Genomic DNA, 21,363 nt, shown 5'->3' with positions numbered 1-21,363 from the left:
GCCTTGAGCTTGGCACATCTCAAGGTTAATTTTAAGAAGAGTGTATTCTTTCAACGAAAAGTGGTGTTTCTTGGAAGAGTCTTCGATGGGAACACCAAAAGCACAAAACAAGAGTCCGTCGAGAAGATCTCCCAGTTGAAGAAACCATATGACGTCCATTCACTGCGTGTGTTTTTGGGATTGGCAGGACATTTCCGATCTTTCATAAAGGACTTTGCTGTCAAAACTAGATGCCTCACGCGCTTAACGCAGAAAGAAGTTCCCTTTGAATGGAGTGACGAATGTGAGAGAGTCTACCGTGACTTGGTGCACAGAATTTCTTCTGACCCCGTTCTGCGTATACCAGATTTCACTTTACCCTTTGAATTGAACACTGACGCCTCACATTATGGGACTGGTGCAGTGTTGTATCAAAAATGTATGGAAGCATCTGGCCGAGAAAAGCGACACGTAGTCGGTTACTACAGTTACACTTTCAAGCCGTCTGAAACAAACTACACTACTACGGAAAAAGAAGCACTGGCGGTTCTGAAGGCCGTTGACTACTTCCGCACGTACCTGGAAGGTACGAAGTTCACTTTGTTCACCGATCACCAGGCACTCACTCATCTCTTGAATATGACCCAAACTAAAGGGCGTATCGCCAGATGGGTGAATTACTTGCAGCAATTTGACTTTACCATCTCGCACCGACCAGGACCGCTTTTAACCGATGCAGATGCTCTATCAAGATTGATGGTACAAAACAACACAGAAAAATCTGAAGAAATCAATGAAGTGAAGCTGTGGGAAGGCTCAGAACAACTGGTTTTTACGGAAGGTCGGTATCAAGTCCCACCAACTCTTGTTTCCAAAGTGCTTTACTTGTACCACGATAGCCCAGAATCTGGAGGACACGACGGCTTTTGGCGTACCTACAACAAGTTGGTCAAGAGGTTTACGTGGCCTCACATGAAGAAAGACGTTAGTCAGTACGTTCGTTCATGCCATGTGTGTCAAGTACACAAAGTCAAGTATAAACAGCCTACGGACACCATGATACTACCTTGCCACTCGAACGTGCCTTTTGAAGTAGTTCACCTGGATTTCGCCGAACTTAACAAGAAACGGGAAGGAGTCAGAAAAACGCAAGCTTTTCTGCTGGCCATAGATGAATGCACCAGGATGGTCGCGGCACGAGCAGGAAAAGAAGATGCAAATAGCGTCATAACCCTTCTCGAAAGGGACATGTTTAGAACTACGCGGACAATCGTATGCGATAACGGCCCCGCGTTCAAGAGTGAAAAGCTAGTAAGATGGGCTCGAGATCACAATGTATCGATCAAGTTCTGTGCGCCATACCATCCTGCGGCGAATGGGCTTGCAGAACGTGCCATACGGGACGTGAAACAATACATCAAGATGTACGATAGTTTTCCTGGGGGATGGAAATGTTCTTTAGAAGCAGCCGTAAAACATCATAACCGATCCTACACAAGTGGCTTGGGGTGCAGTCCACAGTACGCTTCTACAGGAGAGACCCCTATTCTGCAGGCAGACCGTGAGTTGGGACTCTTGGAAAACCTCAAGATTGTCGAGGAGAGGCAACAAAAATCACAGGAGGAGAGGTACCGAAAACGAATGAAAAAGAATTTCGACAAGAGGCATCGAGCAGACATGCCAGACATTCAAGTCACCGACCTCGTACTAGTGAGAAAAGGAATAAGAGATTCCAGTGCCAAATTTTATGGGCCTTACTTTGTGACCAAGACAGCCACCCAGAACGGAATTTTGAAGACTGTCTGGTACACTGGTGAACGTGGATCTGTTGAATGTGCTTCAATTGGGAATGTCTTCAAGTATTACCCCAGGAGGGGTAATTAAAAGAAAGCGGGAAGGGTGAAGCGGTATGAGCCTTTGGACAGAAGATGAAGAAGCGCGAGGGCCGGGGCAGGAAAGAAGAGGGGGATGAAGTGAAAAATAAAGCAGATTAAGATGGACGCCAGTTCCATACTGAAGCTTTAATGCTGTTCCGTTATTTTAAGTAGGAACACTACAACCTTGCCCAGTGATACGGGTTGAACGACACTTCTGGTCCACGTATGTGGGCGTGGGTTCGAATCCTATTCTGACAAACTTTTTTTTACTTTACTACCAGAACAAAGTCAGTGTCTTCTTTTGCTGGGCTGAAAAAATTGTGTCAGAATGGCCGAGTGGTCTAAGGCGCCAGACTGAAAGGAAACCTTGCCCGGTGATGCGAGTTTAACGAGGCTTCTGGTCCATGTGTGCATGGGTTCGAATCTCACTTCTGGCAGTTTTTTTTACTTTACTACCAGCACAGAGTCACCGTCTTCTTTTGCTGGGCCGAAGTATTGTGTCAGAATGGCCGAGTGGTCTAAGGCGCCAGACTCAAGGGAAACCTTGCCAAGTGATACGAGTTGAACGCGGTTTCTGGTCCACGTATGTGTGCGTGGGTTCGAACCCCTCTTCTGACAAACTTTTTTTTACTTCACTAACAGAACAAAGTCAGCGTCTCCTTTTGCTGGGGCTGACATATCGTATCAGAATGGCCGAGTGGTGTAAGGCGCCAGGCTGAAGGGAAACCTCGCCCAGTCATTCGAGTTGAACGAGGCTTCTGGTCCACGTATGTGTGCGTGAGTTCGAATCCCACTTCTGACAAAATTTTTTAATCTACTTCCAGAACAAAGTCAGTGTCTCCTTTTGCTGGGCTGAAATATCGTGTTAGAATGGCCGAGTGGTCCAAGGCGCCAGACTCAAGTGAAACCTTGCCCAGTGATACGGGTTGAACGAGGCTTCTGGTCCACGTATGTGGGCGTGGGTTCGAATCTCACTTCTGACAAACTTTTTTTTCCTTTACTACCAGAACAATGTCAGTGTCTCCCTTTGCTGGGCTGATATATTTTGTCTGAATGGCTGAGTGGTCTAAGGCGCCAGACTCAAAGGAAACCTTGCCCAGTGATACGGGTTGAACGATGCTTCTGGTCCACGTATGTGGGCGTGGGTTCGAATCCCACTTCTGACAAACATTTTTTTACTTTACTACCAGCACGAAGTCAGTGTCTTCTTTTGCTGGGCCTGAAATATCGTGTCAGAATGGCCGAGTGGTCTAAGGCTCCAGACTCAAGCGAAACCTTGCCCAGTGATAGGGGTTGAACGAGGCTTCTGGTTCACGTATGTAGGCGTGGATTCGAATCCCTCTTCTGACAAACTTTTTTTACTTCACTAACAGAACAAAGTCAGCGGCTCCTTTTGCTGGGGCTGACATATCGTATCAGAATGGCCGAGTGGTCTAAGGCGCCAGACTGAAGGGAAACCTTGTGCGATGATGCCAGTTGAACGAGGCTTCTGGTCCACGTATGTGTGCGTGGGTTCGAAACTCGCTTCTGTCAATTTTTTTGAATTTACTACCAGCACAAACTCAGTGTCTCCTTTTGCTGGGCTGAAACATTTTGTCAGAATGGCCGAGTGGTCGAAGGTGCTGGACTCAAGGGAAACCTTGCCCAGTCATACGAGTTGAACGAAGCTTCTGGTCTACGTTTGTGTGCGTGGGTTCGAGTCCCACTTCTGACAAAATTTTTAATCTACTACCAGAACAAAGTCAGTGTCTCCTTTCGCTGGGCTGAAATATCGTGTCAGAATGGCCGAGTGGTCCAAGGCGCCAGACCTAAGGGAAACCTTTCCCTGTGATACGGGTTGAACGAGGCTTTTTGTCTACGTATGTGGGCGTGGGTTGAAATCCCACTTCTCAGAAGCTCTTTTTTTACTTTACTACCAGCACGAAGTCAGTGTCTTCTTTTGCTGGGGCTGATATATCGTGTCAGAATGGCCGAGTGGTCTAAGGCGCCAGACTCAAGGGAAACCTTGCCCAGTGATAGGAGTTGAACGAGGCCTTTGGTCCACGTATGTGGACTTGGGTTCGAATCCCACTTCTGACAATCTCTTTTTTTTACTTTACTACCAGCATAAAGTCAGCGTTTTTTTGCTGGGGCTGATATATTGTGTCAGCATGGCCGAGTGGTCGAAGGCTCTAGACTTAAGGGAAACCTTGCCCAGTGATACGGGTTGAACGAGGCTTCTGGTCTACGTATGTGGGCGTGGGTTGAAATCCCACTTCTGAGAAGCTCTTTTTTTTACTTTACTACCAGAACAAAGTCAGTGTCTTCTTTTGCTGGGCTGAAAAAATTGTGTCAGAATGGCCGAGTGGTCTAAGGCGCCAGACTGAAGGGAAACCTTGCCCGGTGATGCGAGTTTAACGAGGCTTCTGGTCCATGTGTGCATGGGTTCGAATCTCACTTCTGGCAGTTTTTTTACTACCAGCACAAAGTCAGTGTCTCCTTTTTCTGGGCTGAAATATTGTGTCAGAATGGCCGAGTGGTCGAAGGTGCTAGACTCAAGGGAAACCTTGCCCAGTCATTCGAGTTGAACGAGGCTTCTGGTCCACGTATGTGTGCGTGAGTTCGAATCCCACTTCTGACAAAATTTTTAGTCTACTTCCAGAACAAAGTCAGTGTCCCCTTTTGCTGGGCTGAAATATCGTGTTAGAATGGCCGAGTGGTCCAAGGCGCCAGACTCAAGGGAAACCTTGCCCAGTGATCCGGGTTGAACGAGGCTTCTGGTCCACGTATGTGGGCGTGGGTTCGAATCCCACTTCTGACAAACTTTTTTTTCCTTTACTACTGGAACAATGTCAGTGTCTCCTTTTGCTGGGGCTGACATATCGTATGAGAATGGCCGAGTGGTCTAAGGCGCCAGACTTAAGGGAAACATTGCCCAGTGATACGAGTGTAACGAGGCTTCTGGTCCACGTATGTGTGCGTGGGTTCGAATCCCACTTCTGATAAACTTTTTTTACTTTACTACCAGCACGAAGTCAGTGTCTTCTTTTGCTGGGGCTGATATATCGTGTCAGAATGGCCGAGTGGTCTAAGGCGCCAGACTTAAGGGAAACCTTGCCCAGTGATACGGGTTGAACGACACTTCTGGTCCACGTATGTGGGCGTGGGTTCGAATCCTATTCTGACAAACTTTTTTTTTACTTTACTACCAGAACAAAGTCAGTGTCTTCTTTTGCTGGGCTGAAAAAATTGTGTCAGAATGGCCGAGTGGTCTAAGGCGCCAGACTGAAAGGAAACCTTGCCCGGTGATGCGAGTTTAACGAGGCTTCTGGTCCATGTGTGCATGGGTTCGAATCTCACTTCTGGCAGTTTTTTTTACTTTACTACCAGCACAGAGTCAGCGTCTTCTTTTGCTGGGCCGAAGTATTGTGTCAGAATGGCCGAGTAGTCTAAGGCGCCAGACTCAAGGGCAACCTTGCCCAGTGATACGAGTTGAACGCGGTTTGTGGTCCACGTATGTGTGCGTGGGTTCGAACCCCTCTTCTGACAAACTTTTTTTTACTTCACTAACAGAACAAAGTCAGCGTCTCCTTTTGCTGGGACTGACATATCGTATCAGAATGGCCGAGTGGTGTAAGGCGCCAGGCTGAAGGGAAACCTCGCCCAGTCATTCGAGTTGAACGAGGCTTCTGGTCCACGTATGTGTGCGTGAGTTCGAATCCCACTTCTGACAAAATTTTTTAATCTACTTCCAGAACAAAGTCAGTGTCTCCTTTTGCTGGGCTGAAATATCGTGTTAGAATGGCCGAGTGGTCCAAGGCGCCAGACTCAAGCGAAACCTTGCCCAGTGATACGGGTTGAACGAGGCTTCTGGTCCACGTATGTGGGCGTGGGTTCGAATCTCACTTCTGACAAACTTTTTTTTTCTTTACTACCAGAACAATGTCAGTGTCTCCCTTTGCTGGGCTGATATATTTTGTCTGAATGGCTGAGTGGTCTAAGGCGCCAGACTCAAAGGAAACCTTGCCCAGTGATACGGGTTGAACGATGCTTCTGGTCCACGTATGTGGGCGTGGGTTCGAATCCCACTTCTGACAAATATTTTTTTACTTTACTACCAGCACGAAGTCAGTGTCTTCTTTTGCTGGGGCAGCTATATCGTGTCAGAATGGCCGAGTGGTCTAAGGCGCCAGACTCAAGGGAATCCTTGGCCAGTGATAGGAGTTGAACGAGGCTTCTGGTCCACGTATGTGGGCGTGGGTTCGACTCCCACTTCTGACAACCGTTTTTTACTTTACTACCAGAACAAAGTCAGTGACTCCTTTTGCTGGGGCTACAACATCGTGTCAGGAGGGCCGAGTGGTCTAAGGCAAAAGACTCAAGAGAAACCTTGCTCAGTGATATGGGTTGAATGAGGCTTCGTGTCCACGTATGTGGGTGTGGGTTTGAATCCCACTTCTCACAAAGTTTTTTTTTACTTTACTACCTGCAAAAAGTCAGTTTCTTCTTTTGCTGTGGCTGAAATATTGTGTCAGAATGGCCGAGTGGTCGAAGGCGCTAGACTTAAGGGAAACCTTGCGCAGTGATACGGGTTGAACGAGGCTTCTGATCCACGTATGTGGGCGTAGATTTGAATCCTACTTCTGACAAACTTTTTTTACTTTACTACAAGAACAAAGCCAGTGTCTCCTTTTGCTGGGGCTAAAACATCCTGTCAGAATGGCCGAATGGTCGAAGGCGCCAGACTTAAGGGAAACCTTGCCCAGTGACTCAGGTTGAACGAGGCTTCATCTCCACGTATGTGGGCGTGGGTTCAAATCCCACTTCTGACTAACTTTTTTTTTACTTTACTACCAGAACAAAGTCAGAGCCTTCTTTTGCTGAGGCTGACTCATCGTCTCAGAATGGCTGAGTGGTCAAAGGCGCCAGACTTAAGGGAAACCTTGCCCAGTGATACGGCTTGAACGAGGCTTCTGGTCTACGTATGTGGGCGTGGGTTGAAATCCCACTTCTGAGAAGCTCTTTTTTTTACTTTACTACCAGCACAAAGTCAGTGTCTCCTTTTGCTGGGGCTGAAATATCGTGTCAGAATGGCCGAGTAGTCTAAGGCTCCAGACTCAAGGGAAAGCTTGCCCAGTGATACGGGTTGAACGAGGCTTCTAGTCCACGTATGTGGGCATGGGTTCGAATCCCCCTTCAGACAAACTTTTTTTTACTTAACTACCAGAACAAAGTCAGTGTGTCCTTTTGCTGGGCTGAAATATTGTGTCAGAATGGCCGAGTGGTCGAAGGCGCCAGACCTAAAGGAAACCTTGCCCAGTGATACGTGTTGAACGAGGCTTCTGGTGCACGTATGTGGGCGTGGGTTCAAATCCCACTTCTGACAAACTTTTTTTTACTTTACTACCAGAACAAAGTCATAGCCTTCTTTTGCTAAGGATGACACATCGTGTCAGAATGGCCGAGTGGTCAAAGGCGCCAGACTCAAAGGAAACCTTGCCCAGAGATACGGGTTGAACGAGGCTTCTGGTCCACGTATGTGGGCGTGGGTTTGAATCCCACTTCTGACAATATTTTTTTACTTTACTACCAGCACAAAGTCAGTGTCTCCTTTTGCTGGGGCTGATACATCGTGTCAGAAGGGCCGTGTGGTCTAAGGCGCCAGACGCAAGGGAAACCTTGCCCAGTGATACGGGTTGAACGAGGCTTCTGGTCCACGTATGTGGGCTTTGGTTCGACTCCCACTTCTGACAACCGTTTTTTAGGGGCGAAGCTCCTTAAGGCGTGGGCTTTGCGTCCCCTGTATGTAGCCACCTCTAGTTTAGTTCTTGCAGTGTTCACTAGATGGCGGTACCGTCTCCTGTATGTAGCCACCTCTCGTTTAGTTCTTGTAGTGTTTACTAGATGGTGGTACTTGTAGCTGATGATGAAAAGATGCAAGATGTTATAAAATAGAAAGCGGTACTTGTAGTTGATGAAAGACGCGAGATCTTATAAAATAGGAATGATGTCACATATGGCGCGTGTCATTGGTTGAAGGCAATCGTTCGATTTAGTGCGGCGACGTACGCTAAGGGGAGCGATGTATTAAAATCGAGTGGGCAAAATGTACAGAGGATTCATGGTTTACCAGGTTTACCTCCGGAGCTTCGCCCACTCATCATCATTCACTTCGTGGATATGGCGGCACTTTTTTGCATTACTACCAAAACAAAGTCAGTGACTCCTTTTGCTGGGGCTACAACTTCGTGTCAGGAGGGCCGAGTGGTCTAAGGCAAAAGACTCAAAAGAAACCTTGCCCAGTGATATGGGTTGAATGAGGCTTCGTGCCTACGTATGTGGGCGTGGGTTCGATTCGCACTTCTGACAAACCCTGTTTTTTTTACTTTTCTACCAGCACAAAGTAAGTGTCTCCTTTTGCTGGGGCTGAAATATTGTGTCAGAATGGCCGAGTGGTCGAAGGCGCCAGACTTAAGGAAAACCTTGCCCAGTGTTACGGGTTGAATGATGCTTCTGGTCCACGTATGTGGGCGTGGGTTCGAATCACACTTCTGGCAAAGTTTTTTTTACTTTACTACCAGCACGAAGTAAGTGTCTTCTTTTGTTGGGGCTGATATATCGTGTCAGAATGGCCGAGTGGTGTAAGGCGCCAGACTCAAGGGAAACCTTGCTCATTGATAGAGGTTCAACGAGGCTTCTGGTCCACGTATGTGGGCGTGGGTTCGAATCCCTCTTCTGAGAAATTTTTTTTACTTCACTAACAGAACAAAGTCAGTGTCTCCTTTTTCTGGGGCTTACAGATCGTATCAGAATGGCCGAGTGGTCTAATGCGCCAGACTGAAGGGAAACCTTGCCCGGAGAGTCAGGTAGAACGAGGCTTCTGGTCCGCGTAGGTGGGCGTGGGTTTGAATCCCACTTCTGACAATCTTTTTTTTACTTTACTACCAGCATAATGTCAGTGTTTTTTGCTTGGGCTGATATATCGTGTTAGCATGGCCGAGTGGCCTAAGGAGCCAGACTCAAGGGAAACTTTGCCCAGTGATACGAGTTGAACGAGGCTTCTGGTCCACGTATGTGGGCGTGGGTTCGATTCGCAATTCTGACAAACTCTGTTTTTTTACTTTTCTACCAGCACAAAGTCAGTGTCTCCTTTTGCTGGGGCTGAAATATTGTGTCAGAATGGCCGAGTGGTCGAAGGCGCTAGACTCAAGGGAAACCGTGTCCAGTCATACGAGATGAACGAGGCTTGTGGTCCACGTATGTCTGCGTGAGTGCGAATCCCACTTCTGACAAACTTTTTTTGCTTTACTACCAGAACATAGTCAGTGTCTTCTTTTGCTGCAGCTTATATATCGTGTCAGAACGGCCGAGTTGTCTAAGGCACCAGACTTAAGGGAAACTTTGCCCGGTGATACGGGTTAAACGAGGCCTTTGGTCCACGTATGTGGACGTGGGTTCGAATCCCACTTCTGACAATCTTCTTTTTACTTTACTACCAGCATAAAGTTAGTGTTTTTTGCTGGGGCTGATATATTGTGTCAGCATGGCCGAGTGGTCGAAAGCGCCAGACTTAAGGGAAACCTTGCCCAGTGATACGGGTTGAACGAGGCTTCTGGTACACGTATGTGGGCGTGGGTTTGAATCCCACTTCTGACAATATTTTTTTTACTTTACTACCAGCACAAAGTCAGTGTCTCCTTTTGCTGGGGCTGATACATCGTGTCAGAAGGGCCGTGTGGTCTAAGGCGCCAGACTCAAGGGAAACCTTGCCCAGTGATACGGGTTGAACGAGGCTTCTGGTCCACGTATGTGGGCGTGGGTTCGAATCCCACTTCTGACAAACTGTTTTTACTTTAATACCAGGACAAAGTCAGTGTCTCCTTTTGCTGGGCTGAAATATTGTGTCTGAATGGCCGAGTGGTCGAAGGCGCCAGACTTAAGGGAAACCTTGCCCAGTGATACGTGCTGAAGGAGGCTTCTGGTCCACGTATGTGAGCGTGGGTTCAAATCCCACTTCTGACAAACTTTTTTTTACTTTACTACCAGAACAAAGTCAGTGTCTCCTTTTGCTGGGGCTGAAATATCGTGTAATAATTGCCGAGTGGTCTAAGGCGCCAAACTCAATGGAAACCTTGCCCAGTGATACGGGTGGAACGAGGCTTCTGTCCACGTATATGGGCGTGGGTTCTAATCTCACTTCTGTCAATTTTTTTTACTTTACTACCAGCACAGAGTCAGCGTCTTCTTAAGCTGGGGCTCACATATCGTATATGAATGGCCGAGTGGTCTAAGGCGCCAGACTCAAGATAAACCTTGCCTGGTGATACGGGTTAAACGAGGCTTCTGGTCCACGTATGTGGGCGTGGGTTCGAGTCCTACTTCTCACAATTTTTTTTACTTTACTACCAGAAAAAAGCCGTGTCTCCTTTTGCTGGGCTCAAATATTGTGTCAGAATGGCCGAGTGGTCCAAGGGGCCAGACTTAAGGGAAACCTTGCCCAGTGATACGGCTTGAACGAGGCTTCTGGTCTACGTATGTGGGCGACGGTTGAAATCCCACTTCTGAGAAGGCCTTTTTTTACTTTACTACCAGCACAAAGTCATGTCTCCTTTTGCTGGTGCTGAAATATCGTGTCAGAATGGCCCAGTAGTCTAGGGCTCAAGACTCAAGGGAAACCTTGCCCAGTGATACGGGTTGAACGAGGCTTCTAGTCCACGTATGTGGGCCTGGGTTCGAGTCCCCCTTCAGACAAACTTTTTTTTTACGTAACTACCAGAACAAAGTCAGTGTTTCCTTCTGCTGGGCTGAAATATTGTGTTGGCCGAGTGATCTAAGGTGCCAGACTCAAGGGAAACCTTTCCCAGTGATACGGGTGGAACGAGGCTTCTGGTCCACGTATGTGGGGGTGGTTTATATCCCACTTCTGACAAACTTTTTTTACTTTACTACCAGAACAAAGTCAGAGCCTTCTTTTGCTGAGGATGACACATCGTGTCAGAATGGCCGAGTGGTCAAAGGCGCCAGACTCAAGGGAAACCTTGCGCAGAGATACGGGTTGAACGAGGCTTCTGGTCCACGTATGTGGGCGTGGGTTTGAATCCCACTTCTGACAATATTTTTTTACTTTACTACCAGTACAAAGTTGCCCCGCCGCGGTGGTCTAGTGGCTAAGGTACTCGGCTGCTGACCCGCAGGTCGCCGGTTCAAGTCCCGGCTGCGGCGGCTGCATTTCCGATGGAGGCGGAAATGTTGTAGGCCCGTGTGCTCAGATTTGGGCGCACGTTAAAGAACCCCAGGTGGTCTAAATTTCCGGAGCCCTCCACTACGGCGTCTCTCATAATCATATAGTGGTTTTGGGACGTTAAACCCCACACATCAATCAAATCATACCAGCACAAACTTAGTGTCTCCTTTTGCTGGGGCTGATACATCGTGTCAGAAGGGCCGTGTGGTCTAAGGCGCCAGACGCAAGGGAAACCTTTCCCAGTGATACGGGTTGAACGAGGCTTCTGGTCCACGTATGTGAGCGTTGGTTCGACTCCCACTTCTGACAACGCTTTTTCTACTTTACTACCAGAACAAAGTCCACTTTACTACCAGAACAAAGTCAGTGACTCCTTTTGCTGGGGCTACAACATAGTGTCAGGAGGGCCGAGTGGTCTAAGGCAAAAGACTCAAGAGAAACCTTGCCCAATGATATGGTTGAATGAGGCTTCGTGTCCACGTATGGGGGCGTGGGTTTGAATCCCACTTCTCACAAAGTTTTTTTTTACTTTACTACCTGCACAAAGTCAGTTTCTTCTTTTGCTGGGGCTAAAACATCCTGTCAGAATGGCCGAATGGTCGAAGGTTCCAGACTTAAGGGAAACCTTGCCCAGTGATACAGGTTTAACGAGGCTTCTGCTCCACGTATGTGGGCGTGGGATCGAATCCCACTTCTGACAAACTTTTTTTTACTTTACTACCAGAACAAAGTCAGAGCCTTCTTTTGCTGAGGATGATACATCGTCTCAGAATGGCTGAGTGGTCAAAGGCGCCAGACTTAAGGGAAACCTTGCCCAGTGATACCGCTTGAACGAGGCTTCTGGTCTACGTATGTGGGCGTCGGTTGAAATCCCACTTCTGAGAAGCTCTTTTTTTTACTTTACTACCAGCACAAAGTCAGAGCCTTCTTTTGCTGAGGATGACACATCGTGTCAGAATGGCCGAGTGGTCGAAGGCGCCAGACTCAAGGGAAACCTTGCCCATCGATACGGTTTGAACGAGGCTTCTGGTCTACGTATGTGGGCGTGGGTTCGAATCCCACTTCTGACTATATTTTTTTACTTTACTACCAGCACAAAGTCAGTGTCTCCTTTGGCTGGGGCTGATACATTGTGTCAGAAGGGCCGTGTGGTCTAAGGCGCCAGACGCAAGGAAAACCTTGCCCAGTGATAAGGGTTGAACGACGCTTCTGGTCCACGTATGTGGGCGTTGGTTCGACTCCCACTTCTGACAACCGTTTTTTTACTTTACTACCAGAACAGAGTCAGTGACTCCTTTTGCTGGGGCTACAACATCGTGTCAGGAGGGCCGAGTGGTCTAAGGCAAAAGACTCAAGAGAAACCTTGCCCAGTGATATTGGTTGAATGAGGCTTCGTGTCCACGTATGTGGGCGTGGGTTTGAATCCCACTTCTCTTAAAGTGTTTTTTACTTTACTACCTGCAAAAAGTCAGTTTCTTCTTTTGCTGGGGCTGAAATATTGTGTCAGAATGGCTGTGTGGTCGAAGGCGCTAGACTTAAGGGAAACCTTGCGCAGTGATACGGGTTGAACGAGGCTTCTGATCCGCGTATGTGGGCGTGGATTTGAATCCTACTTCTGACAAACTTTTTTTACTTTACTACCAGAACAAAGTCAGAGCCTTCTTTTGCTGAGGATGACACATCGTGTCAGAATGGCCGAGTGGTCAAAGGCGCCAGACTCAAGGGAAACCTTGCCCAGAGTTACGGGTTGAACGAGGCTTCTGGTCCACGTATGTGGGCGTGGGTTTGAATCCCACTTCTGACTATATTTTTTTACTTTACTACCAGCACAAAGTCAGTGTCTCCTTTGGCTGGGGCTGATACATCGTGTCAGAAGGGCCGTGTGGTCTAAGGCTCCAGACTCAAGGGAAAGCTTGCCCAGTGATACGGGTTGAACGAGGCTTCTGGTCCACGTATGTGGGGGTGGGTTCAAATCCCACTTCTGACAAACTTTTTTACTTTACTACCAGAACAAAGTCAGAGCCTTCTTTTGCTGAGGATGACACATCCTGTCAGAATGGCCGAGTGGTCAAAGGCGCCAGACTCAAGGGAAACCTTGCCCAGAGATACGGGTTGAACGAGGCTTCTGGTCCACGTATGTGGGCGTGGGTTTGAATCCCACTTCTGACTATATTTTTTTACTTTACTACCAGCACAAAGTCAGTGTCTCCTTTGGCTGGGGCTGATACATCGTGTCAGAAGGGCCGTGTGGTCTAAGGCGCCAGACGCAAGGGAAACCTTGCCCAGTTATACGGGTTGAACGAGGCTTCTGGTCCACGTATGTGGGCGTTGGTTCGACTCCCACTTCTGACAACCGTTTTTTTACTTTACTACCAGAACAGAGTCAGTGACTCCTTTTGCTGGGGCTACAACATCGTGTCAGGAGGGCCGAGTGGTCTAAGGCAAAAGACTCAAGAGAAACCTTGCCCAGTGATATGGGTTGAATGAGGCTTCGTGTCTACGTATGTGGGCGTGGGTTTGAATCCCACTTCTCTTAAAGTTTTTTTTTTACTTTACTACCTGCAAAAAGTCAGTTTCTTCTTTTGCTGGGGCTGAAACATTGTGACAGAATGGCCGAGTGGTCGAAGGCGCTTGACTTAAGGGAAACCTTCCGCAGTGATACGGGTTGAACGAGGCTTCTGATCCACGTATGTGGGCGTGGATTTGAATCCTACTTCTGACAAACTTTTTTTTACTTTACTACCAGAACAAAGTCAGGGTTTTCTTTTGCTGAGGATGACACATCGTCTCAGAATGGCTGAGTGGTCAAAGGCGCCAGACTTAAGGGAAACCTTGCCCAGTGATACCGCTTGAACGAGGCTTCTGGTCTACGTATGTGGGCGTTGGTTGAAATCCCACTTCTGAGAAGCTCTTTTTTTACTTTACTACCAGCACAAAGTCAGTGTCTCCTTTTGCTGGGGCTGAAATATCGTGTCAGAATGGCCGAGTAGCCTAAGGCTCCAGACTCAAGGGAAAGCTTGTCCAGTGATACGGGTTGAACGAGGCTTCTAGTCCACGTATGTGGGCGTGGGTTCGAATCCCACTTCTGACAAACTTTTTTTACTTTACTACCAGAACAAAGTCAGAGCCTTCTTTTGCTGAGGATGACACATCGTGTCAGAATGGCGGAGTGGTCAAAGGCGCCAGACTCAAGGGAAACCTTGCCCAGTGATACGGGTTGAACGAGGCTTCTGGTCCACGTATGTGGGCGTGGGTTTGAATCCCACTTCTGACAATATTTTTTTACTTTACTACCAGCACAAAGTCAGTGTCTCCTTTTGCTGGGGCTGATACATCGTGTCAGAAGGGCCGTGTGGTCTAAGGCGCCAGATGCAAGGAAAACCTTGCCCAGCGATACGGGTTGAACGAGGCTTCTGACACGTATGTGGGCGTTGGTTCGACTCCCACTTCTGATATCCGTTTTTTTTACTTTACTACCAGAACAAAGTCAGTGACTCCTTTTGCTGGGGCTACAACATCGTGTCAGGAGGGCCGAGTGGTCTAAGGCAAAAGACTCAAGAGAAACCTTGCCCAGTGATATGGGTTGAATGAGGCTTCGTGTCCACGAATGTGGGCGTGGGTTTGAATCCCACTTCTCCCAAAGATCTTTTTTACTTTACTACCTGCAAAAAGTCAGTTTCTTCTTTTGCTGGGGCTGAAATATTGTGTCAGAATGGCCGACTGGTCGAAGGCGCTAGACTTAAGGGAAACCTTGCACAGTGATACGGGTTGAACGAGGCTTCTGATCCACGTATGTGGGCGTGGATTTGAATCCTACTTCTGACAAACTTTTTTTACTTTACTACAAGAACAAAGCCAGTGTCTCATTTTGCTGGGGCTAAAACATCCTGTCAGAATGGCCGAATGGTCGAAGGTTCCAGACTTAAAGGAAACCTTGCCCAGTGATACAGGTTGAACGAGGCTTCTGCTCCACGTATGTGGGCGTGGGATCAAATCCCACTTCTGACAAACTTTTTTTTACTTTACTACCAGAACAAAGTCAGAGCCTTCTTTTGCCGAGGATGACACATCGTCTCAGAATGGCTGAGTGGTCAAAGGCGCCAGACTTAAGGGAAACCTTGCCCAGTGATACCGCTTGAACGAGGCTTCTGGTCTACGTATGTGGGCGTCGGCTGAAATCCCACTTCTGAGAAGCTCTTTTTTTTACTTTACTACCAGCACAAAGTCAGTGTCTCCTTTTGCTGGGGCTGAAATATCGTGTCAGAATGGCCGAGTAGTCTAGGGCTCCAGACTCAAGGGAAAGCTTGCCCAGTGATACGGGTTGAACGAGGCTTCTGGTCCACGTATGTGGGGGTGGGTTCAAATCCCACTTCTGACAAACTTTTTTACTTTACTACCAGAACAAAGTCAGAGCCTTCTTTTGCTGAGGATGACACATCGTGTCAGAATGGCCGAGTGGTCAAAGGCGCCAGACTCAAGGGAAACCTTGCCCAGAGATACGGGTTGAACGAGGCTTCTGGTCCACGTGTGTGGGCGTGGGTTTGAATCCCACTTCTGACTATATTTTTTTACTTTACTACCAGCACAAAGTCAGTGTCTCCTTTGGCTGGGGCTGATACATCGTGTCAGAAGGGCCGTGTGGTCTAAGGCGCCAGACGCAAGGGAAACCTTGCCCAGTGATACGGGTTGAACTAGACTTCTGGTCCACGTATGTGGGCGTTCGTTCGACTCCCACTTCTGACAACCATTTTTTTACTTTACTACCAGAACAAAGTCAGTGACTCCTTTTGCTGGGGCTACAACATCGTGTCAGGAGGGCCGAGTGGTATAAGGCAAAAGACTCAAGAGAAACCTTGCCCAGTGATATGGGTTGAATGAGGCTTCGTGTCCACGTATGTGGGCGTGGGTTTGAATCCCACTTCTCTTAAAGTTTTTTTTTACTTTACTACCTGCAAAAAGTCAGTTTCTTCTTTTGCTGGGGCTGAAATATTGTGACAGAATGGCCGAGTGGTCGAAGGCGCTAAACTTAAGGGAAACCTTCCGCAGTGATACGGGTTGAACGAGGCTTCTGATCCACGTATGTGGGCGTGGATTTGAATCCTACTTCTGACAAACTTTTTTTTACTTTACTACCAGAACAAAGTCAGGGCCTTCTTTTGCTGAGGATGACACATCGTCTCAGAATGGCTGAGTGGTCAAAGGCGCCAGACTTAAGGGAAACCTTGCCCAGTGATACCGCTTGAACGAGGCTTCTGGTCTACGTATGTGGGTGTTGGTTGAAATCCCACTTCTGAGAAGCTCTTTTTTTACTTTACTACCAGCACAAAGTCAGTGTCTCCTTTTGCTGGGGCTGAAATATCGTGTCAGAATGGTCGAGTAGTCTAAGGCTCCAGACTCAAGGGAAAGCTTGTCCAGTGATACGGGTTGAACGAGGCTTCTAGTCCACGTATGTGGGCGTGGGTTCAAATCCCACTTCTGACAAACTTTTTTTACTTTACTACCAGAACAAAGTCAGAGCCTTTTTTTGCTGAGGATGACACATCGTGTCAGAATGGCCGAGTGGTCAAAGGCGCCAGACTCAAGGCAAACCTTGCCCATAGATACGGGTTGAACGAGGCTTCTGTTCCGCGTATGTGGGCGTGGGTTTGAATCCCACTTCTGACAATATTTTTTTTTACTTTACTACCAGCACAAAGTCAGTGTCTCCTTTTGCTGGGGCTGATACATCGTGTCAGAAGGGCCGTGTGGTCTAAGGCGCCAGATGCAAGGAAAACCTTGCCCAGTGATACGGGTTGAACGAGGCTTCTGGTCCACGTATGTGGGCGTTGGTTCAATTCACACTTCTGACAAACTCTGTTTTTTTACTTTACTACCAGAACAAAGTCAGAGCCTTCTTTTGTTGAGGATGACACATCGTCTCAGAATGGCTGAGTGGTCAAAGGCGCCAGACTCAAGGGAAACCTTGCCCAGTGATACCGCTTGAACGAGGCTTCTGGTCTACGTCTGTGGGCGTCGGTTGAAATCCCACTTCTGAGAAGCTCTTTTTTTTACTTTACTACCAGAACAAAGTCACTGTCTCCTTTTGCTGGGGCTGATACATCGTGTCAGAAGGGCCGTGTGGTCTAAGGCGCCAGACGCAAGGGAAACCTTGCCCAGTGATACGGGTTGAACGAGGCTTCTGGTCCACGTATGTGGGCGTTGGTTCGACTCCCACTTCTGACAACCGTTTTTTTCTTTACTACCAGAACAAAGTCAGTGACTCCTTTGGCTGGGGCTACAACATCGTGTCAGGAGGGCCGAGTGGTCTAAGGCAAAAGACTCAAGAGAAACCTTGCTCAGTGATATGGGTTGAATGAGGCTTCGTGTCCACGTATGTGGGCGTGGGTTTGAATCCCACTTCTCACAAAGTTTTTTTTTCTTTACTACCTGCAAAAAGTCAGTTTCTTCTTTTGCTGGGGCTGAAATATTGTGTCAGAATGGCTGAGTGGTCGAAGGCGCTAGACTTAAGGGAAACCTTGCGCAGTGATACGGGTTGAACGAGGCTTCTGATCCGCGTATGTGGGCGTGGATTTGAATCCTACTTCTGACAAACTTTTTTTTACTTTACTATCAGAACGAAGTCAGAGCCTTCTTTTGCTGAGGATGACACAACGTCTCAGAATGGCTGAGTGGTCAAAGGCACCAGACTTAATGGAAACCTTGCCCAGTGATACGGCTTGAACGAGGCTTCTGGTCTACGTATGTGGGCGTCGGTTGAAATCCCACTTCTGAGAAGCTCTTTTTTTTACTTTACTACCAGCACAAAGTCAGTGTCTCCTTTTGCTGGGGCTGAAATATCGTGTCAGAATGGCCGAGTAGTCTAAGGCGCCAGACTGAAGGGAAACCTTGCGCGGTGATGCGAGTTAAACGAGGCTTCTGGTCCACGTATGTGTGCGTGGGTTCGAATCTCACTTCCGTCAATTTTTTTACTTTACTACCAGCACAAAGTCAGTGTCTCCTTTTGCTGGGGCTGACATATTGTATCAGAATGGCCGCGTGGTCTAAGGCGCCAGACTCAAGGGAAACCTTTCCCAGTGATACGGGTTGAACGAGGCTTCTGGTCCACGTATGTGGGCGTGGGTTTGAATCCCACTTCTGACTATATTTTTTTACTTTACTACCAGCACAAAGTCAGTGTCTCCTTTGGCTGGGGCTGATACATCGTGTCAGAAGGGCCGTGTGGTCTAAGGCGCCAGACGCAAGGGAAACCTTGCCCAGTTATACGGGTTGAACGAGGCTTCTGGTCCACGTATGTGGGCGTTGGTTCGACTCCCACTTCTGACAACCGTTTTTTTACTTTACTACCAGAACAGAGTCAGTGACTCCTTTTGCTGGGGCTACAACATCGTGTCAGGAGGGCCGAGTGGTCTAAGGCAAAAGACTCAAGAGAAACCTTGCCCAGTGATATGGGTTGAATGAGGCTTCGTGTCTACGTATGTGGGCGTGGGTTTGAATCCCACTTCTCTTAAAGTTTTTTTTTACTTTACTACCTGCAAAAAGTCAGTTTCTTCTTTTGCTGGGGCTGAAACATTGTGACAGAATGGCCGAGTGGTCGAAGGCGCTTGACTTAAGGGAAACCTTCCGCAGTGATACGGGTTGAACGAGGCTTCTGATCCACGTATGTGGGCGTGGATTTGAATCCTACTTCTGACAAACTTTTTTTTACTTTACTACCAGAACAAAGTCAGGGCCTTCTTTTGCTGAGGATGACACATCGTCTCAGAATGGCTGAGTGGTCAAAGGCGCCAGACTTAAGGGAAACCTTGCCCAGTGATACCGCTTGAACGAGGCTTCTGGTCTACGTATGTGGGCGTTGGTTGAAATCCCACTTCTGAGAAGCTCTTTTTTTACTTTACTACCAGCACAAAGTCAGTGTCTCCTTTTGCTGGGGCTGAAATATCGTGTCAGAATGGCCGAGTAGCCTAAGGCTCCAGACTCAAGGGAAAGCTTGTCCAGTGATACGGGTTGAACGAGGCTTCTAGTCCACGTATGTGGGCGTGGGTTCGAATCCCACTTCTGACAAACTTTTTTTACTTTACTACCAGAACAAAGTCAGAGCCTTCTTTTGCTGAGGATGACACATCGTGTCAGAATGGCGGAGTGGTCAAAGGCGCCAGAATCAAGGGAAACCTTGCCCAGTGATACGGGTTGAACGAGGCTTCTGGTCCACGTATGTGGGCGTGGGTTTGAATCCCACTTCTGACAATATTTTTTTACTTTACTACCAGCACAAAGTCAGTGTCTCCTTTTGCTGGGGCTGATACATCGTGTCAGAAGGGCCGTGTGGTCTAAGGCAAAAGACTCAAGAGAAACCTTGCCCAGTGATATGGGTTGAATGAGGCTTCGTGTCCACGAATGTGGGCGTGGGTTTGAATCCCACTTCTCCCAAAGATCTTTTTTACTTTACTACCTGCAAAAAGTCAGTTTCTTCTTTTGCTGGGGCTGAAATATTGTGTCAGAATGGCCGACTGGTCGAAGGCGCTAGACTTAAGGGAAACCTTGCACAGTGATACGGGTTGAACGAGGCTTCTGATCCACGTATGTGGGCGTGGATTTGAATCCTACTTCTGACAAACTTTTTTTACTTTACTACAAGAACAAAGCCAGTGTCTCATTTTGCTGGGGCTAAAACATCCTGTCAGAATGGCCGAATGGTCGAAGGTTCCAGACTTAAAGGAAACCTTGCCCAGTGATACAGGTTGAACGAGGCTTCTGCTCCACGTATGTGGGCGTGGGATCAAATCCCACTTCTGACAAACTTTTTTTACTTTACTACCAGAACAAAGTCAGAGCCTTCTTTTGCCGAGGATGACACATCGTCTCAGAATGGCTGAGTGGTCAAAGGCGCCAGACTTAAGGGAAACCTTGCCCAGTGATACCGCTTGAACGAGGCTTCTGGTCTACGTATGTGGGCGTCGGCTGAAATCCCACTTCTGAGAAGCTCTTTTTTTTTACTTTACTACCAGCACAAAGTCAGTGTCTCCTTTTGCTGGGGCTGAAATATCGTGTCAGAATGGCCGAGTAGTCTAGGGCTCCAGACTCAAGGGAAAGCTTGCCCAGTGATACGGGTTGAACGAGGCTTCTGGTCCACGTATGTGGGGGTGGGTTCAAATCCCACTTCTGACAAACTTTTTTACTTTACTACCAGAACAAAGTCAGAGCCTTCTTTTGCTGAGGATGACACATCGTGTCAGAATGGCCGAGTGGTCAAAGGCGCCAGACTCAAGGGAAACCTTGCCCAGAGATACGGGTTGAACGAGGCTTCTGGTCCACGTGTGTGGGCGTGGGTTTGAATCCCACTTCTGACTATATTTTTTTACTTTACTACCAGCACAAAGTCAGTGTCTCCTTTGGCTGGGGCTGATACATTGTGTCAGAAGGGCCGTGTGGTCTAAGGCGCCAGACGCAAGGGAAACCTTGCCCAGTGATACGGGTTGAACGAGACTTCTGGTCCACGTATGTGGGCGTTCGTTCGACTCCCACTTCTGACAACCATTTTTTTACTTTACTACCAGAACAAAGTCAGTGACTCCTTTTGCTGGGGCTACAACATCGTGTCAGGAGGGCCGAGTGGTATAAGGCAAAAGACTCAAGAGAAACCTTGCCCAGTGATATGGGTTGAATGAGGCTTCGTGTCCACGTATGTGGGCGTGGGTTTGAATCCCACTTCTCTTAAAGTTTTTTTTTTACTTTACTACCTGCAAAAAGTCAGTTTCTTCTTTTGCTGGGGCTGAAATATTGTGACAGAATGGCCGAGTGGTCGAAGGCGCTAAACTTAAGGGAAACCTTCCGCAGTGATACGGGTTGAACGAGGCTTCTGATCCACGTTTGTGGGCGTGGATTTGAATCCTACTTCTGACAAACTTTTTTTTACTTTACTACCAGAACAAAGTCAGGGCCTTCTTTTGCTGAGGATGACACATCGTCTCAGAATGGCTGAGTGGTCAAAGGCGCCAGACTTAAGGGAAACCTTGCCCAGTGATACCGCTTGAACGAGGCTTCTGGTCTACGTATGTGGGTGTTGGTTGAAATCCCACTTCTGAGAAGCTCTTTTTTTACTTTACTACCAGCACAAAGTCAGTGTCTCCTTTTGCTGGGGCTGAAATATCGTGTCAGAATGGTCGAGTAGTCTAAGGCTCCAGACTCAAGGGAAAGCTTGTCCAGTGATACGGGTTGAACGAGGCTTCTAGTCCACGTATGTGGGCGTGGGTTCAAATCCCACTTCTGACAAACTTTTTTTACTTT

The 21,363-nt window shown here is 47.9% G+C and overlaps 24 non-coding genes across 24 annotated transcripts; all 24 read left to right on the top strand.

Annotated features, from left to right (window-relative positions):
• Positions 1–2,355: 2,355 nt before the first annotated feature.
• On the top strand, positions 2,356–2,474 carry TRNAL-CAA (transfer RNA leucine (anticodon CAA)). Its single transcript has 2 exons — positions 2,356–2,393; positions 2,429–2,474. It is a non-coding gene; the product is annotated as a tRNA-Leu (tRNA).
• Positions 2,475–2,720: 246 nt separating this feature from the next.
• TRNAL-CAA (transfer RNA leucine (anticodon CAA)) lies at positions 2,721–2,839 on the top strand. Its single transcript has 2 exons — positions 2,721–2,758; positions 2,794–2,839. It is a non-coding gene; the product is annotated as a tRNA-Leu (tRNA).
• Positions 2,840–2,903: 64 nt separating this feature from the next.
• Positions 2,904–3,022, top strand: TRNAL-CAA (transfer RNA leucine (anticodon CAA)). The gene is made up of 2 exons: positions 2,904–2,941; positions 2,977–3,022. It is a non-coding gene; the product is annotated as a tRNA-Leu (tRNA).
• A 794-nt stretch (positions 3,023–3,816) lies between these two features.
• Positions 3,817–3,935, top strand: TRNAL-CAA (transfer RNA leucine (anticodon CAA)). Its single transcript has 2 exons — positions 3,817–3,854; positions 3,890–3,935. It is a non-coding gene; the product is annotated as a tRNA-Leu (tRNA).
• Positions 3,936–4,537: 602 nt separating this feature from the next.
• On the top strand, positions 4,538–4,656 carry TRNAL-CAA (transfer RNA leucine (anticodon CAA)). The gene is made up of 2 exons: positions 4,538–4,575; positions 4,611–4,656. It is a non-coding gene; the product is annotated as a tRNA-Leu (tRNA).
• A 247-nt stretch (positions 4,657–4,903) lies between these two features.
• On the top strand, positions 4,904–5,023 carry TRNAL-UAA (transfer RNA leucine (anticodon UAA)). Its single transcript has 2 exons — positions 4,904–4,942; positions 4,978–5,023. It is a non-coding gene; the product is annotated as a tRNA-Leu (tRNA).
• A 607-nt stretch (positions 5,024–5,630) lies between these two features.
• Positions 5,631–5,749, top strand: TRNAL-CAA (transfer RNA leucine (anticodon CAA)). The gene is made up of 2 exons: positions 5,631–5,668; positions 5,704–5,749. It is a non-coding gene; the product is annotated as a tRNA-Leu (tRNA).
• A 64-nt stretch (positions 5,750–5,813) lies between these two features.
• Positions 5,814–5,932, top strand: TRNAL-CAA (transfer RNA leucine (anticodon CAA)). The gene is made up of 2 exons: positions 5,814–5,851; positions 5,887–5,932. It is a non-coding gene; the product is annotated as a tRNA-Leu (tRNA).
• Positions 5,933–5,997: 65 nt separating this feature from the next.
• On the top strand, positions 5,998–6,116 carry TRNAL-CAA (transfer RNA leucine (anticodon CAA)). The gene is made up of 2 exons: positions 5,998–6,035; positions 6,071–6,116. It is a non-coding gene; the product is annotated as a tRNA-Leu (tRNA).
• A 617-nt stretch (positions 6,117–6,733) lies between these two features.
• On the top strand, positions 6,734–6,852 carry TRNAL-UAA (transfer RNA leucine (anticodon UAA)). Its single transcript has 2 exons — positions 6,734–6,771; positions 6,807–6,852. It is a non-coding gene; the product is annotated as a tRNA-Leu (tRNA).
• Positions 6,853–7,102: 250 nt separating this feature from the next.
• TRNAL-UAA (transfer RNA leucine (anticodon UAA)) lies at positions 7,103–7,221 on the top strand. The gene is made up of 2 exons: positions 7,103–7,140; positions 7,176–7,221. It is a non-coding gene; the product is annotated as a tRNA-Leu (tRNA).
• Positions 7,222–7,286: 65 nt separating this feature from the next.
• Positions 7,287–7,405, top strand: TRNAL-CAA (transfer RNA leucine (anticodon CAA)). The gene is made up of 2 exons: positions 7,287–7,324; positions 7,360–7,405. It is a non-coding gene; the product is annotated as a tRNA-Leu (tRNA).
• Positions 7,406–8,273: 868 nt separating this feature from the next.
• TRNAL-UAA (transfer RNA leucine (anticodon UAA)) lies at positions 8,274–8,392 on the top strand. Its single transcript has 2 exons — positions 8,274–8,311; positions 8,347–8,392. It is a non-coding gene; the product is annotated as a tRNA-Leu (tRNA).
• A 65-nt stretch (positions 8,393–8,457) lies between these two features.
• On the top strand, positions 8,458–8,576 carry TRNAL-CAA (transfer RNA leucine (anticodon CAA)). Its single transcript has 2 exons — positions 8,458–8,495; positions 8,531–8,576. It is a non-coding gene; the product is annotated as a tRNA-Leu (tRNA).
• A 980-nt stretch (positions 8,577–9,556) lies between these two features.
• Positions 9,557–9,675, top strand: TRNAL-CAA (transfer RNA leucine (anticodon CAA)). The gene is made up of 2 exons: positions 9,557–9,594; positions 9,630–9,675. It is a non-coding gene; the product is annotated as a tRNA-Leu (tRNA).
• Positions 9,676–9,738: 63 nt separating this feature from the next.
• Positions 9,739–9,857, top strand: TRNAL-UAA (transfer RNA leucine (anticodon UAA)). Its single transcript has 2 exons — positions 9,739–9,776; positions 9,812–9,857. It is a non-coding gene; the product is annotated as a tRNA-Leu (tRNA).
• Positions 9,858–10,828: 971 nt separating this feature from the next.
• On the top strand, positions 10,829–10,947 carry TRNAL-CAA (transfer RNA leucine (anticodon CAA)). Its single transcript has 2 exons — positions 10,829–10,866; positions 10,902–10,947. It is a non-coding gene; the product is annotated as a tRNA-Leu (tRNA).
• Positions 10,948–12,030: 1,083 nt separating this feature from the next.
• TRNAL-CAA (transfer RNA leucine (anticodon CAA)) lies at positions 12,031–12,149 on the top strand. Its single transcript has 2 exons — positions 12,031–12,068; positions 12,104–12,149. It is a non-coding gene; the product is annotated as a tRNA-Leu (tRNA).
• A 615-nt stretch (positions 12,150–12,764) lies between these two features.
• On the top strand, positions 12,765–12,883 carry TRNAL-CAA (transfer RNA leucine (anticodon CAA)). The gene is made up of 2 exons: positions 12,765–12,802; positions 12,838–12,883. It is a non-coding gene; the product is annotated as a tRNA-Leu (tRNA).
• A 246-nt stretch (positions 12,884–13,129) lies between these two features.
• On the top strand, positions 13,130–13,248 carry TRNAL-CAA (transfer RNA leucine (anticodon CAA)). The gene is made up of 2 exons: positions 13,130–13,167; positions 13,203–13,248. It is a non-coding gene; the product is annotated as a tRNA-Leu (tRNA).
• Positions 13,249–14,234: 986 nt separating this feature from the next.
• TRNAL-CAA (transfer RNA leucine (anticodon CAA)) lies at positions 14,235–14,353 on the top strand. Its single transcript has 2 exons — positions 14,235–14,272; positions 14,308–14,353. It is a non-coding gene; the product is annotated as a tRNA-Leu (tRNA).
• A 1,167-nt stretch (positions 14,354–15,520) lies between these two features.
• On the top strand, positions 15,521–15,639 carry TRNAL-CAA (transfer RNA leucine (anticodon CAA)). Its single transcript has 2 exons — positions 15,521–15,558; positions 15,594–15,639. It is a non-coding gene; the product is annotated as a tRNA-Leu (tRNA).
• A 985-nt stretch (positions 15,640–16,624) lies between these two features.
• On the top strand, positions 16,625–16,743 carry TRNAL-CAA (transfer RNA leucine (anticodon CAA)). Its single transcript has 2 exons — positions 16,625–16,662; positions 16,698–16,743. It is a non-coding gene; the product is annotated as a tRNA-Leu (tRNA).
• A 3,564-nt stretch (positions 16,744–20,307) lies between these two features.
• TRNAL-CAA (transfer RNA leucine (anticodon CAA)) lies at positions 20,308–20,426 on the top strand. The gene is made up of 2 exons: positions 20,308–20,345; positions 20,381–20,426. It is a non-coding gene; the product is annotated as a tRNA-Leu (tRNA).
• The last annotated feature ends 937 nt before the right edge of the window (positions 20,427–21,363 follow it).

The sequence above is a fragment of the Rhipicephalus microplus genome, chromosome 2 (genome assembly GCF_043290135.1).
Source record: "Rhipicephalus microplus isolate Deutch F79 chromosome 2, USDA_Rmic, whole genome shotgun sequence".
NCBI classification, from domain to species: Eukaryota; Metazoa; Arthropoda; class Arachnida; order Ixodida; family Ixodidae; genus Rhipicephalus; species Rhipicephalus microplus.
Note: the sequence above shows the minus strand (reverse complement) of the source record. Positions and strands in the feature narration are given on the sequence as shown.